General features: G+C 41.2%; 1 protein-coding gene and 1 pseudogene across 2 annotated transcripts in view; one reads left to right on the plus strand and one right to left on the minus strand.

Moving 5' to 3' along the window:
• The window catches only part of PLCB1 (phospholipase C beta 1), a 681,734-nt gene that overhangs the window by 30,817 nt on the left and 638,136 nt on the right, over positions 1–12,781 (minus strand). The gene's annotated exons all lie outside the window — the stretch shown is intronic.
• Positions 1,215–1,356, plus strand: LOC118011613 (annotated as a pseudogene).

A 12,781-nucleotide genomic window follows, 5' to 3' on the forward strand; every position in this document is an offset into this window, starting at 1 on the left:
ACTGAGTTTTGGAAATGGTATCAACAATAACTGGTACAATAAATGTATAGATTTATGGGTAGTTGTTTTTTTTTTTTTCCCCCCCACAAAGTGACCACATCCATTTAACCAGCACCCAGATCAGGAAAAAGAATATTACCAACACTCCAGAAGTTCCCTTCTCACCACCTTCCAATCACTAGCCACCTTGTCCCCCACCCTATCTTAGTAGGATAGATAGCTATTCTTTTAACTTCATATACATGTAATAAACCATATATACTTTTTTTGTATCTGGCTTCTTTCATGTAGTATTTTGTTTGTGGAAATCATCCATTATTCTGTATGCCGTTGTGTCCATTTTCATTGCTGTATAGTATTAAATTGTGTGAATATGTTACATTGTATTTATTGATGTAATGCTTGATGGACATTTGGCCAGTTCCAGTTTGGGGCTATTACAAAGAGTGCAGCTATGACCATTCTAGTACATATCTTTTGGTGAATATATGTGCACTTTCTGTTGGTCTATCAATATATTTTTAAGTGAAAAACATAGGTCTCAAAAGATTATATATGGTATAATACTTGATCATGATAAATTTACATATATTCTCATAGTTCAGTAGATACTTTTAACTTCATTTGATGCTATTTTATGAAGTTAAAAACAACTAAAACCAAAAAATAAAATACCACAGGAATGTCAATAAAATGTCATAGGAATACACATGCATATGATGTATATACATGTATATATATATGTATGTGCATATATATATGTATAATGTATGTGGATTCATATACCTATGCAAATATAAAAGTACAAGAATTATACATACAAGATTGAGATTTACCTTGGAGGATAAGAGGGTGGGGAGAGAGAGGCAGGGATACCAGAGCAGGGAAAGCCAGTGTTCTTGTTTTTGTGTTGTATAATTATTTCACTGGTATTAATTATATTATAAATATATGACCAATATCATCTTGTGTGGACCCATTTGAGGGGTGTATCCTGAACTAAGGATTATTATTCATTCAATTCCGTTCACCTGATGTTACTTAAACTAAACACGTCTAGGGCTACCAAAATAAAGTATGTGGTTATCACCGAGGGGTCCCAAAAAGTCACCAATCCATGTGGTAATTTTATATTTGAAAATACTGAAGACCATAAAGTGTAAGTGGCTTGGCCAAAGTCATTCATATATTTTCACGACATGAATACAGTGTGAATCGCTTCTCGGCCTTTTGGCTAAGATCGAGTGTAGTATGAATCCAGTGTGAAAAAAGTACATTTTAAAAGCAAGAGATTTTCTCCTCTATTCTTTATGCTTGGTATGAATTCTGTTTCCTTACAAACGCCGAGTTCTGACGTTGGAAACATTGCCATCATAATCTCCAATCATACATTACTCACTTGCTTCTTAAAATAAGATGTTCTTGCTTTCCCCCACTTGAAGAAGTATTCTTTCTTTGGTGAGGTTCTGAACCTTCCTATTAAACTTGCTAGAATGCAGAATGGAGAAATTAGAAAGGTGGGTTGTTTTGTCTTGTCCTGTTTTGCAGGAAACGTCATTAATTACAACACATTTCTTGTATTTCTTAGAAGTTGGAGGGAGTCCTGAGTCAGGAAGAGCTGGTGATTTGGAATAAGTTTTGTTACAGCTGGGTGAACTTGACCTTTATAGACTTCCCTCCCAAGTCTAAATCAAGAGAGGGATTTGGCCACAGAATTACAATAGAAATACTAGCATCGTTTCCCCCATTTCTTATTGCTTAACTAAGAGCACAACTTGAAATATATTCTGGCCTTCATTTCTCTTATGAGCAATACTCTAGAACTGATGGCGGTGGGGAGGACCTGAACCTCACCTCACCCCCATTTCTGAAATGTCTGAATCTTCCTCCCTTCCAAAGCACATGCTCAAGAATGTCAGGAGGGTAAGATTTCCAGATCAATTCTATATTTTGGTCACATCCCCTTATTAATCAGATGTTTTTGCTACTTTCACAACAAAAAGAAATTCCAAAGTCACTGTGCACACATCATTAAAATTTCCCCTTTCCCTATTATGTTATTTAAACTTCTCCTACATATCAATTAGTTTGAAAAAATAAGTCTTTAGGCTATCCATTAATTGCTGCGCTGTAGACATGATCTGTATTTAAAATTATGAAAGGAAAATTAAGCTGCAGCGGGAAGGAGCCTTGGCTAACACTGAAGGCTTCTTAGCCCTTCAGAGAAGCAAAAGGAGATAATGGGGACAGGGAATACACAGGAGGCTCCTCTGTGAGTTTGTCATTCGCCAGCGTGGGATGTGAAAACAGACTGCTCCAGCTGTAGGCTCTTCTTCCTTGCTTTTCAGTTTTCATTTTGAATTCTTACTGTATTTGGTCATGCCCAGGCAGAAGAAAACGGTTGTCAGCCAAATGTCCTTTTCTAGTAGAAATTTATTATAAATAGTCTGAAGGCAACTGGCTTCATAATGAATTTCCCTACCCTGCCTCCCCCTTTCCTGCCCCCCCCAACAAAAGCAGCACATCTCAGTCTGCAATCTTGGGTAAGTCTGTGGGAGGTGAGAGGGGGTGGATGGAGGGAGAGGGGGGAGAGACGAGAGGTGTCACAGCTTACCCACCAGTGTCTTGACTTTAGTCAACGCTGTGGTTTTAGTGGAAGAAATATTACTTGTAAGGCAGAAGAGGTGGCAGGATTCCCTGTTGCTTGCCCAGAACCCCTGGGTTTTGAGGGTTCATAAGCTTCCCTCCCTCCCTAATCAAGGCTCTAGGCTGTGCTGAAAAACATCCTTTGCGATCTGTCTGACCCAGTCCTGCCTTGCTAAGTGGGGGTTTCAACAAGTGAGGACCCTGGAACTGATTTTTAAGAACTGGAAGGAGAAAGGAAAGATGGAAAGAAAGAAAGTGACTCATGGGTGACATTTTTCATACCCTCCCTACCCAAGAACAGTTTAAGTTTATGGATGTTTATTTTGCCTTCCTGTGCTCTTCCCCTTTTCTGTCTGGCTTCTTGTTTTTGCCTAGCTATGATTAATCATTTTGACTCCAGGTCTGGCAAAGCCAAGCATCACGGAGTCGTTCTTGCCCTCTAGTGGTGAAATGCTAGAAAGTACTAGAAATGCTTTGTGGTAAGTTAACGTTTAGTGCTTGGGGAAAGCATTTTCTTTGCAGAAGACTTTGGCCATAGCCCACTCAACCATATAAAATGTTTCAGTGTAGGAGACTGCTGAAGGGGCAGAAAACATCCCATTCTGGGTGTCATCATGTAGGAAATTCATATAGAAGAGAATCTTTCTAGGGAAATGCTTTCTTTTCCTTGATTGTATTGAATTTTTATTTCAGAGGCAGTTATTTTTAAGTCTTTACATTTCTCAGCACAGTACAAGTGTTCATAACATCACTACTTATTATAGTCATACGCTGGAAACAATCCAAGTGTCTATCAACCATGGAATGGATAAATAAATTGTAATGTATTCAAATACTGTATAACAATGGGAAAAAAAAAAAAAAGCCCAACTACGGCTACATACAACAACAACAAAAATGAAGCCAGATGCAGAAGACTACAGACTGTATGATTCTGTTAATATAAAGTTCTGAAACTTCTAGAAAAACTAATCTCAACATTGACTGAAATTAGAATGCTGGTTACTTCAGGATGAAGGTGATACTGATTGGACTGGAGCATGAGGGAAGCTTCTGGGATGTTGATAATATTCTGTATCTTGATGTACGTGATAACTTTATAACATTTTAAAAAACTGTCAAACTATGCAGTTACGACCTGGGCATTTAATTTTTTCCTCTCAGGTGTTCACCTATGGACTAATATTCTATTTCACTGCTTACTATTCCTTTGATAAATGCTCTTTTTTTCCCTGGATAAGCCACTTCTAAGAAACTGCAACATGTATATGTGTTTTTGTGTTGTCTTTAAACTCACACAGTTGTTAGAGGTTGTTTTTTTTAAAAGACTTACTTATTTTTGAGAGAGAGAGAACATGGGGGAAGGGCAGAGGGAGGAGAGTCTGCTCAAGCAGACTCCCCCATGAGCGTGGAGCCTGACACAGGGCTCAATCTCATAACCCTGAGATCATGACCTGAGCCAAAATCAAGAGTCGGATGCTTAACTGAGCCACCCAGGCACCCCTGTGACAGGTTGGTATTAAGGATACTTCCACTCAGCAGCTGCGTGATGCTCACCTTACCTCCAACGCCCTTGTCCCCCCATTGGTCATAAGGACTGTTGCACTATAAAGACAGTGTAACTTCTGCCCACCATCCAGGAGCAGTGAGAAAATCAGAGCCCACCTCCAGACACTGGGGGCAACCAAGGATGTGATTGTGCTGTTGTACTAAGTTCCCATTGCCTATAGGACCTAGCACTGGGGAGGTAGAAATGGCAGGTGAACAGTATAAGAAAACTATAAACATTACAAGGGAAGAAAGAGCAGGGGAAATCAGAGAGCAAATAATGCTTTTGGAGGTTTGTGGTGACTTCTGGCATGTTCCAATCTTAGTCTGTAGAAGTGACCCTGCCCACACTTAACCATCAATCCCAGAACACAGGTAGGTGATTCTTTCCTCAGTTTGCTTTTCGTTTAGGACTGACCCTCTGCTCATATGACTTCTGAAGATAAGGAAGAGGTGAGTAGAGTGGGTTTCCTGAACACCCAGGCCCATCCTGAGAACACTGGGAACACCAGGATACAGTCAGCTGGGTCCTGCACATTGAGGATTCCCTCGACTTCTTGGGATGGGCCCCGACATCAGTTCCAGAACAAGGGGAATAAGGTAGTTGAACAGCGTGGGCAGTGTGGCTATTCTCCCTTCCAGGGGCAGAGCCCAAGCCTGACAATAGACTCTTGCCTGGTGAGAGGGGGTTGGGTTTCCGTGGCTCAGTCCTGGAGGATAGCTTCGTTGTTCATGAAGAAAAATACTCTGTAATGGGGCAATTTTCTCAAGTTCTTCAATTGGGGGTTAGAAAAACAATCAACCTGTCTTTTGCAAGATGTAACAAGAAGACACTCACTAATCTTGGTAGCTACAGCTTAGGAGTGACACATAGTAAGCTCAGATGTGGCTGAAATGCCAGAAAAATTAAGAGGCAAAGAAGAACTACAAAATAAAGAAAAAGGGAAATGGGATGGAAGCATGGGGCTGATGGGAGCAGGTGCAGCGACCATGGCAGACATCACTAATCACTCATGGCAGTCTTTCAGGAGGAGCCTAGATAGCCACGGAATCCTGATCAAAGTCCCAGACATCTACCACCATACATTGGAACTGGCATGCATGAAGCAAACCATGCCATCGGGGTAAAGCACTTAGGGACTGCAGGTCGGGTGGGCATTCAGGGTTATTTTGCAATCTGGTATAAATCTCCAAGCAATAATCATCTCCTAGGTATGACCTGTGGAGGCAGGGCTTGTACAAGCATATACACATAAATTACAAGGGACCTTGAACAACAGGAAGTTAGTAGTTATTAATGCTAATGCCTATAGGAGGAAAGCAGTGTTGGTGGTGGTACGTGGCTGTGGTGGTGACTGGGGCTAAAGGGAGTGCATACGACCATCTAAAGGGGGAGCTCATTCCCCAGCTCCAGAGAAGTACTGCCAAGTGGGAACTTGGACGCAAAATGGCTAGGTCTTCCAATATTCAAAAGAAGCCAGGAAACATCTTAAAATGGGAAATTTCCTGATTTTTAAAAGTTGAGATCCAATTCAAAAAGAAAATAAAAGAATAACAAAGGGGCGCCTGGGTGGCTCAGTTGGTTAAACGTCTAACTCTCGATTTCAGCTCGGGGTCATGATCTCAGGGTCGTGAGTTCAAGCCCCACACTGGGCTCCACACTGGGCATGGAGCCTACTTAAAAAAAGAAAAAGAAAAAAAAGAAAAAGAAAGAATAATAAAGATTAAAAACCCCACTATAACAATATGTGAGTCAAATACATTGTGTCTGCTGGTTATTTCAGCCTGGTTGCCAGTTTGTAAAGCTCTGGTTTATAGAATTTGCTTGGAATAGAATTGCCAGAGACAGGGCTCCTGGAGCAGGCTGGAGAATTCTTATTCCCAACTTCTTCAGATATTTAGGATGAGAATCAGTGATTAACTGCTCTGAATAATTTAGCCTTTTATCTTTTCCTGACCAGGTAAGGGAGTCCAGTCTGGTTTCTTAGGAATATTGAGCCCTGGGAGTTCCTGTATATCCATGATTCATGAGCACTACTGGTATAATGACAGCCCCTTAAACACTGAGCACATTTCCTGGCTTTGTAAGAGGAAGTAGGAAATGCGCCCATGGGTATTTTTCAGTGGTTTGTTTTGCCCTGAAGCTGCAGGGCCTGCTCAGGCTGTGACAAACATTAAAGGCACAGCCCTTCTCCTTTGCACTCAAGAAAAGAAGACTCCGCTGGCAGTCTCAATGGAAAGCTGCGGGACATTTACACACGTGTGTTTTAAAGAGACCATGTAGGCTAGTGGCAAGAATATGAGTCTAGGGCCGGGTGCCCTGCTTCACTTCTCAACTCTGGCTGGTGGAGAGTTGCATGAGCTTGGGCTCCTAGCCAGTTGCCCTATCTCGGTTTCCTTGCATAACATCAAGATGGTAGAGTCAACCCCACAGACACCGCTTGGACACCCAGAAAGAATTCAATCAAATAAGCTCCCATTATCTCAAAATTCTGAAGCCAGGGCTTAGATTGACTTTCTGGGGGGAAAACCTGGATGGAGGCAGTGCCCACTTGAATGTCTGGCTTCTCTTTTATTTCTCAGGCCACATATGACAATAACATTTGAGTGGAAAGAGCTCCCAGAAGCAGAGGGTGCAGCCAGCCTAAATCTCTCTCATTTTCTCGAAGCCTGCAGTCATTCTCTCCTGGGATAGACTGTTTGGAAACTCCAAGTATTTGGCTTCCAACTTCCCCAAACATGATGCATCTGCAAAAGCATGACAAATTCCCCATTCGATGTTCCAAGTGCAGTTTCCAGGATCTGACTAGCACTGAGAACGGTGAAACAGAGGCCAGGGGCGGGGGGTGGGGGCGTGGGGGAAGAGAGGAAACTTTTCCTCTTTGGTCCTGATTCTCTTGCAGGGTTTGTCTTTCCCAATGAACCCTGTGGATCGTCTGCTTCAGAATCTCCTGGGAGAGACTGTGAATGAGGTTCTCAGGCCCACCCCAGATCTCCTAGGAGACCACTCTTAGATCTGGACAAAGGGCTCCTCACAGCCCCAGCCCCCTTCTGGCCTCCTCCATGCACACACTCCTCACAGGGCAAGCTCCTCTGGAAACACAACCTCTGGAATGCTGGCCTACCAGGTGGGGTGTCATAAGATTTGGTCTTTGTGTCTGGTTCTTGGCACAGAGCTCCTAAAACCCTTAGAATTTTCTAAGCGATAGGAGTGGGGGTTTTTTGTTTGTTTTTGTGATTCATAAGGAGTCCCTTTCATCCCATCTGAGTTTTTGCCAATGAGGTGACTTACGGTAGGGCCCTGGATAGCCTCAGGATGGGCTGATGGCTAGAAGGACCAAGTGATTAGAGCACTGGAACTTTCAGCCCCCAGTACCACTCTCTGGGGAAGGCGGGTAGCTGGAGACTGCGTTATAAAAACTCTTGAAGAACAGAATTGAGAGAGTTTCTGGGTTGTAGAACGCATCCACATGCTGGGAGGTGGCACACCCCAACTCGTGGGGACAGAAGCTCCTGTGCTCTGTCCTTCCAGACCCCCTAGACCATGCCCCACATACTTTTTCATCTGCTGTTCATTTGCGTCCTTCATAAGAAACCAGGAAGCATAAGTGCCTTTCTTAGTACTGTGAGACATGCCAGCAAATGATCAAACCTAAGAGGGGGTTGTGGGAACCCCTGATTTGTAGCTGACTGGTCAGAGGTACGGGTAGCCTAGCATCTCAAGGGGGGCAGACTTGTGGGACTGAACACTTAAGCTGTAGAGTGGGTGCTAACTCCCAGTAGTTAGCATCAGAACTGAATTGCATTGGAGGACACCCAGCTGGGTTCAGAAAATTGGTTGGTGTCATAAAACACTCTCCTGGAATACCAGAATTCCCTTCTAACTGGCCCCAAGCCGCCTTTCCAGTCCCTCACAGTCTGCTTTCCATGGTCAGTCCTCTTGAGAGGTGACCTTGCAGTCATTTTGCACATACCTGAGTCTAAGGGGTCACCTAGGGGTGGACATTTGAAGGGGAGGAAGGACAGACCTTGGATATCCACACCTATGCACAGACGATCCTTTATGGCACAAGAAAGAACAGGGGTGAGGTGGGGGTGGGAAGAAACAGGGTTTTACTTTTGCCTCTCTGGTCTTGCAAATATTAGGGGATGGGTGGTCTTGACTTTCTGAATCAGAATTTCTGAAGATGGTGGCTAAAAATCTTGCTGCAGTGGTCACTAAATTGATTTTTTTAAAAGATTTTATTTATTTACAAGAGAGAGCACATGAGCGAGGGGGAGGGGTAGAGAGAGAGGGTGAAGCAGACTCCCCACTGAGCAGGGAGCCTGATACAAGGCTCGATCCCAGGGCCCTGAGATCATGACCTGAGCTGAAGGCAGCCGCTTAACTGATGGAACCACCCAGGTGCCCCTCACTAAATTGATTTAAACAGAAATTCTCTACCTTGGCTTCACATTAGAACCACTTGGGACCTTTTAGAATGTCCAAGTCTCACCCCAAACCAAAGACATGAGGATCTTTGGGGATGGGACTCAGCCATCAGTACCTCGGAAAGCTTTCCCAGTGATTCCAATATTTAGGCAAGATTGAGAGCCCTTGAGATTAGGAAGGCAGATGAACAAGTACCATGGACTATGCGCAAGGGGTCAGGGTGATAGAGGTGGGGCTTATGGCAGAAGATAAATCATGGCCTTCCTGAGTCAACAGTCTCTACTCCTCTCCCGCTGACTTGCCATGCATGGAAGCAGGCCCACTCTAGCCAGCTCTTCCCAGAGTTTAAGGGAAGCTTCACATGCTTACGTGAAACTTCACACTTCATAAATGTTAGTAACTAATCCTGAACTGTGTGCACCAACACTACACAAGCCAGGTGAGACAGCCATTGTCACGATGGGGTGTTTGGGCTGTTAGCTCTGGCTTCTGAGTTAGAATCCTCCTACTCAGTACGGTCCAGGGACCGGCAGCATCAGCATCGCCTGGGAGCTTGTTATAAAGTCAGATGATGAAGGTGGACATGTTACTAAGTCCACCCAGTCCTCCTCACTTAGAACCTGCTTTTCCACAGGATCCCCAGGCGATCTGCATGCACATTAAAGTTTGAGAATCACTGATGAGCAGGTTACACCACTATGGTGATAGCAAAACCCAGACCTTAGGTGTGACCCCAGTTCCTCTGAGTTTCACGATTATGGAGTTACATAACCCCCGGTGCGTGCCTTCAGTAATCAAAGCCTCCCCTACAGGGAGACTTGGCATCAAGTGGACCTACCACTTGCTCTGTCCCCACTGTTAAAATCAATATTTGTGACTTGTCAATCATTTTCTCCTACCTTTCTGAACGGTGAAATAGAGGAGATGCTCTTTCTTCATCTTTTTAAAAATGAAGACTTAATTGTCCCTCTCTCTACACTGTCCACTGAAGCCCTTGAAAGGCTCATTTTAATGTCACCTCCTTGAGTTCACAGATTTGCTTTCTCTCAATGTTCTCCCTTCCCTCAGCACTTTTATTAGCCTGATTATGCTCTGATTATGATTCAACTTAATGATGAAAAGCAGGCTTTTAAAAAGCCCAGCATAATGGAAAGAGAATGGACCTGCATGGAAGTTCAGCAAATTACTGTTTCAAAGTAAGCTTCTTATCTGAGCAATGAATGCTATTAAGTTCATTAGAGAGAAATCAGTGTTACAGTGGGTTTTATCAATTGTATTAATCATTTTCAACTAATAAACCCAACTTGTAGCCTTCTGGATTTTCTGTATTATTGCCTATTTTCTATTTCACTGATTGCTGTTCTTGTTTTTACTTTATTTTATTTTATTTTGAGAGAGAAAGAGAGAGCACATGCACAGAGCCCAACGAGGGGCTCCATCTCACAACCTTGAGATCATGACCTGAGCTGATACCAATGGTCAGACACTTAACTGACCCAGCTATCCAGACACCCCTCTGTTCTTTTTAGTGTTTGCTTCCTTCTACTTTCTCTGGGTTTAATGTGCTGTTTCTTTTCCAGTTTTTTTTGAGATGGAAGCTTAGAACACTGACTGTCACTCTATATTCTTTTCTAATATATGCACTGAAAGCTAGGTTTTTTCTTCCAAACACTGCATAAGCTTCATTCCATATATTTTAATATGTTGTATTTTCATTATTGTTCAGTTCAAAATACATACATTCTCATTTTAATTTTTATTTCTTCTTTGACCCCTGGGTTATTTAGAAGCATGTTGATTATTTTCCAAATATTTGGGGATTTTCTAGTTATCTTTCTGTCATTGATTTCTAGCTTAATTCTAGTATTGACAAAGAATATACTCTGTATGATTTTAATAATTTGAAGTTTTGAGACTTGCTTCATGACCTAGCACATAGCCTATGTTGCTAAACTTCCAATATGTGCTTAAAAGAATATGTATTGTACTGTTGTTAGAGGTAATGTATTAAATGTATGAATTAGATTATGTTGGTTATGTTACTCAAATCCTCTGTATCCTTATTGATTTTTTCCTGCTTTTTGAAGGTATGTTAAAATCTCCATCTATGATTGTAGACTGGTCTAATTCTCCATGCATTCATCAACTAAAAGAAAATGTAGTTGTTTTAATATCAGATGAAGTAGCTTTAAGCCAGCTCTGTGCAATAGAAGTTTCTGAGATAATGGAAATGTTTTTTGTGCTATCCCATAGAGTAGCCACTAGCCATGTGGCTCGTAAACACTTGAAATGTGACCAATGAGACTGAGGAACTACATTTTTTAATTTGTCTGTCTTTAATTTAAAATTAAATAGACACACAAGGCTAGTGGCTACTATATTGGCGAGCATTATTTTAAGGTTAGAAAAATTAAAGGGCAACATTTCATATTGATAAAAGGATCAATTTAATAGGGGAACATAGCAATAGTAAATATGTATGCACTTAATAACTATATCTTCAAACTATATAAAGCAAAAATGGACAGATCTAATATGCTTAGATACATTCGAAGACATAATGCTTACAACATGGGCACTTCAAGTATCTTCCCTGCCTCCAAAATACCAGAACTCTCTAGTCACCAAAAGAACTCATGATCTATTTTCTTGGGGAGAAAAAATGATCTAGTATCCTCCTGTACCCTAAACCTGTACCCTCCAAGGAGGCATGTTTATTCTCAGAGGATACATAGAAAAACGATCCACTGGAATATGAGGAAAGAATACTAGAACTTCCACTTGCAAGAAAATGTAGCTTTACTCATACTTATTATAAAGTTTGACACTGGTACCATGTTAGTGTTGGTCAGATGGTTATGGGTGCCACATGGTGCTCAAGGCCTTCTGAGGAAAGAGGAGGGTCCCATGTCTTCAAGTGTTAAACAGTGGTGCCCTTGCTTATGTGTTCAGTTTTGGCACCCTGTAACCTATTCAGTTCCCATGTGGCCATGTTAAATGGATTTACAGGCTACTTTGTCTATTTTAACTAAACAAACCCTCATCAAAGGAATGAAACCCTTGCAAAAAAAAAAAAAAATGAAGATGGACCATATTAGCAATTATGCAAATGCTAACCAATAAAAAACTGGCAGAGTTGACCTTTCCCTTTTTCCTACATCATGAGATAATAGTAATCAGATACTACCAGAGGGTCAGTCTAAAAAATAATATTATTAAGAAGGCTCTTTGAAATATGGATTACTTCTCTGTAGCCAACAGCAAACCTTGCCCTAAGTGTATAGCTATAGCATGTTAATGAATGTGTGAAGTCACTATAATTAGCAGAACACTTAAAAATTAAGCAGCCATTATAAAGTCAAACCTTTACAGCTGGTGGATGGGATTGAATGAGAAGAGATGTAATGATGCAATAAACACAGCTGAGATGCATTCTTCCATCTCAATCTTCAAATCTGTGCAAGGAATCTTTTCTTCCACCACTGACAGTTATTAAAACAAGTATTGAAAAAATACCTAAACTCAGAGCCAGCGCTTTGAATTTCTGAATCACAGTGTTAAACCAAGACATTTGAAAATAATGAAGTCTATTCAAACACACGTGCTCTCACTTTGAGAGCAGAGAGGTTTTTTGAATCATTAATAAATAAATTACTATTTTCATCTTTATTTCATCCTTTTACATTAGTATTTCATTATAATTGTAAAATATATTTACATATTATGTATACATTCATTTATAATGAATGTATGTGTTAGTCTAATAATACCTACAATGAATAAATAAGTAAATGAATATGCCTAAGGTGGGGTGAATGTTCAATTTTTAGGGGCGTGAAATCAAAAAATTGGCCCTCAGCTACTGGCTTAATATTTAATTTTGTTTCAGCAGGAAAGTAAAAGTCATTGGGTTGCCAATGTCTAACTTTAACTTTCACAAAATGAAAATTTCCAAAGCCAGGAGGTCCTGATTTTGAAATAATGCCTAACAGAGGTTCCATATATTCATAGTGTAGAAGTTCCTCAGACTTTTTGTCTAGATGATGCTATCAGGTCATGATTTAGCCACAACTTGGTAAAACACAAAAGGGTGAAATATTGTCATTCTCCAAATTCAAATACTCATAGTTTCATCTCAGTAAATTTTGTGTGTTT

The sequence above is a fragment of the Mirounga leonina genome, unplaced genomic scaffold, assembly GCF_011800145.1.
Source record: "Mirounga leonina isolate KUSES-001 unplaced genomic scaffold, KU_Mleo_1.0 Mir_150, whole genome shotgun sequence".
NCBI lineage: Eukaryota > Metazoa > Chordata > Mammalia > Carnivora > Phocidae > Mirounga > Mirounga leonina.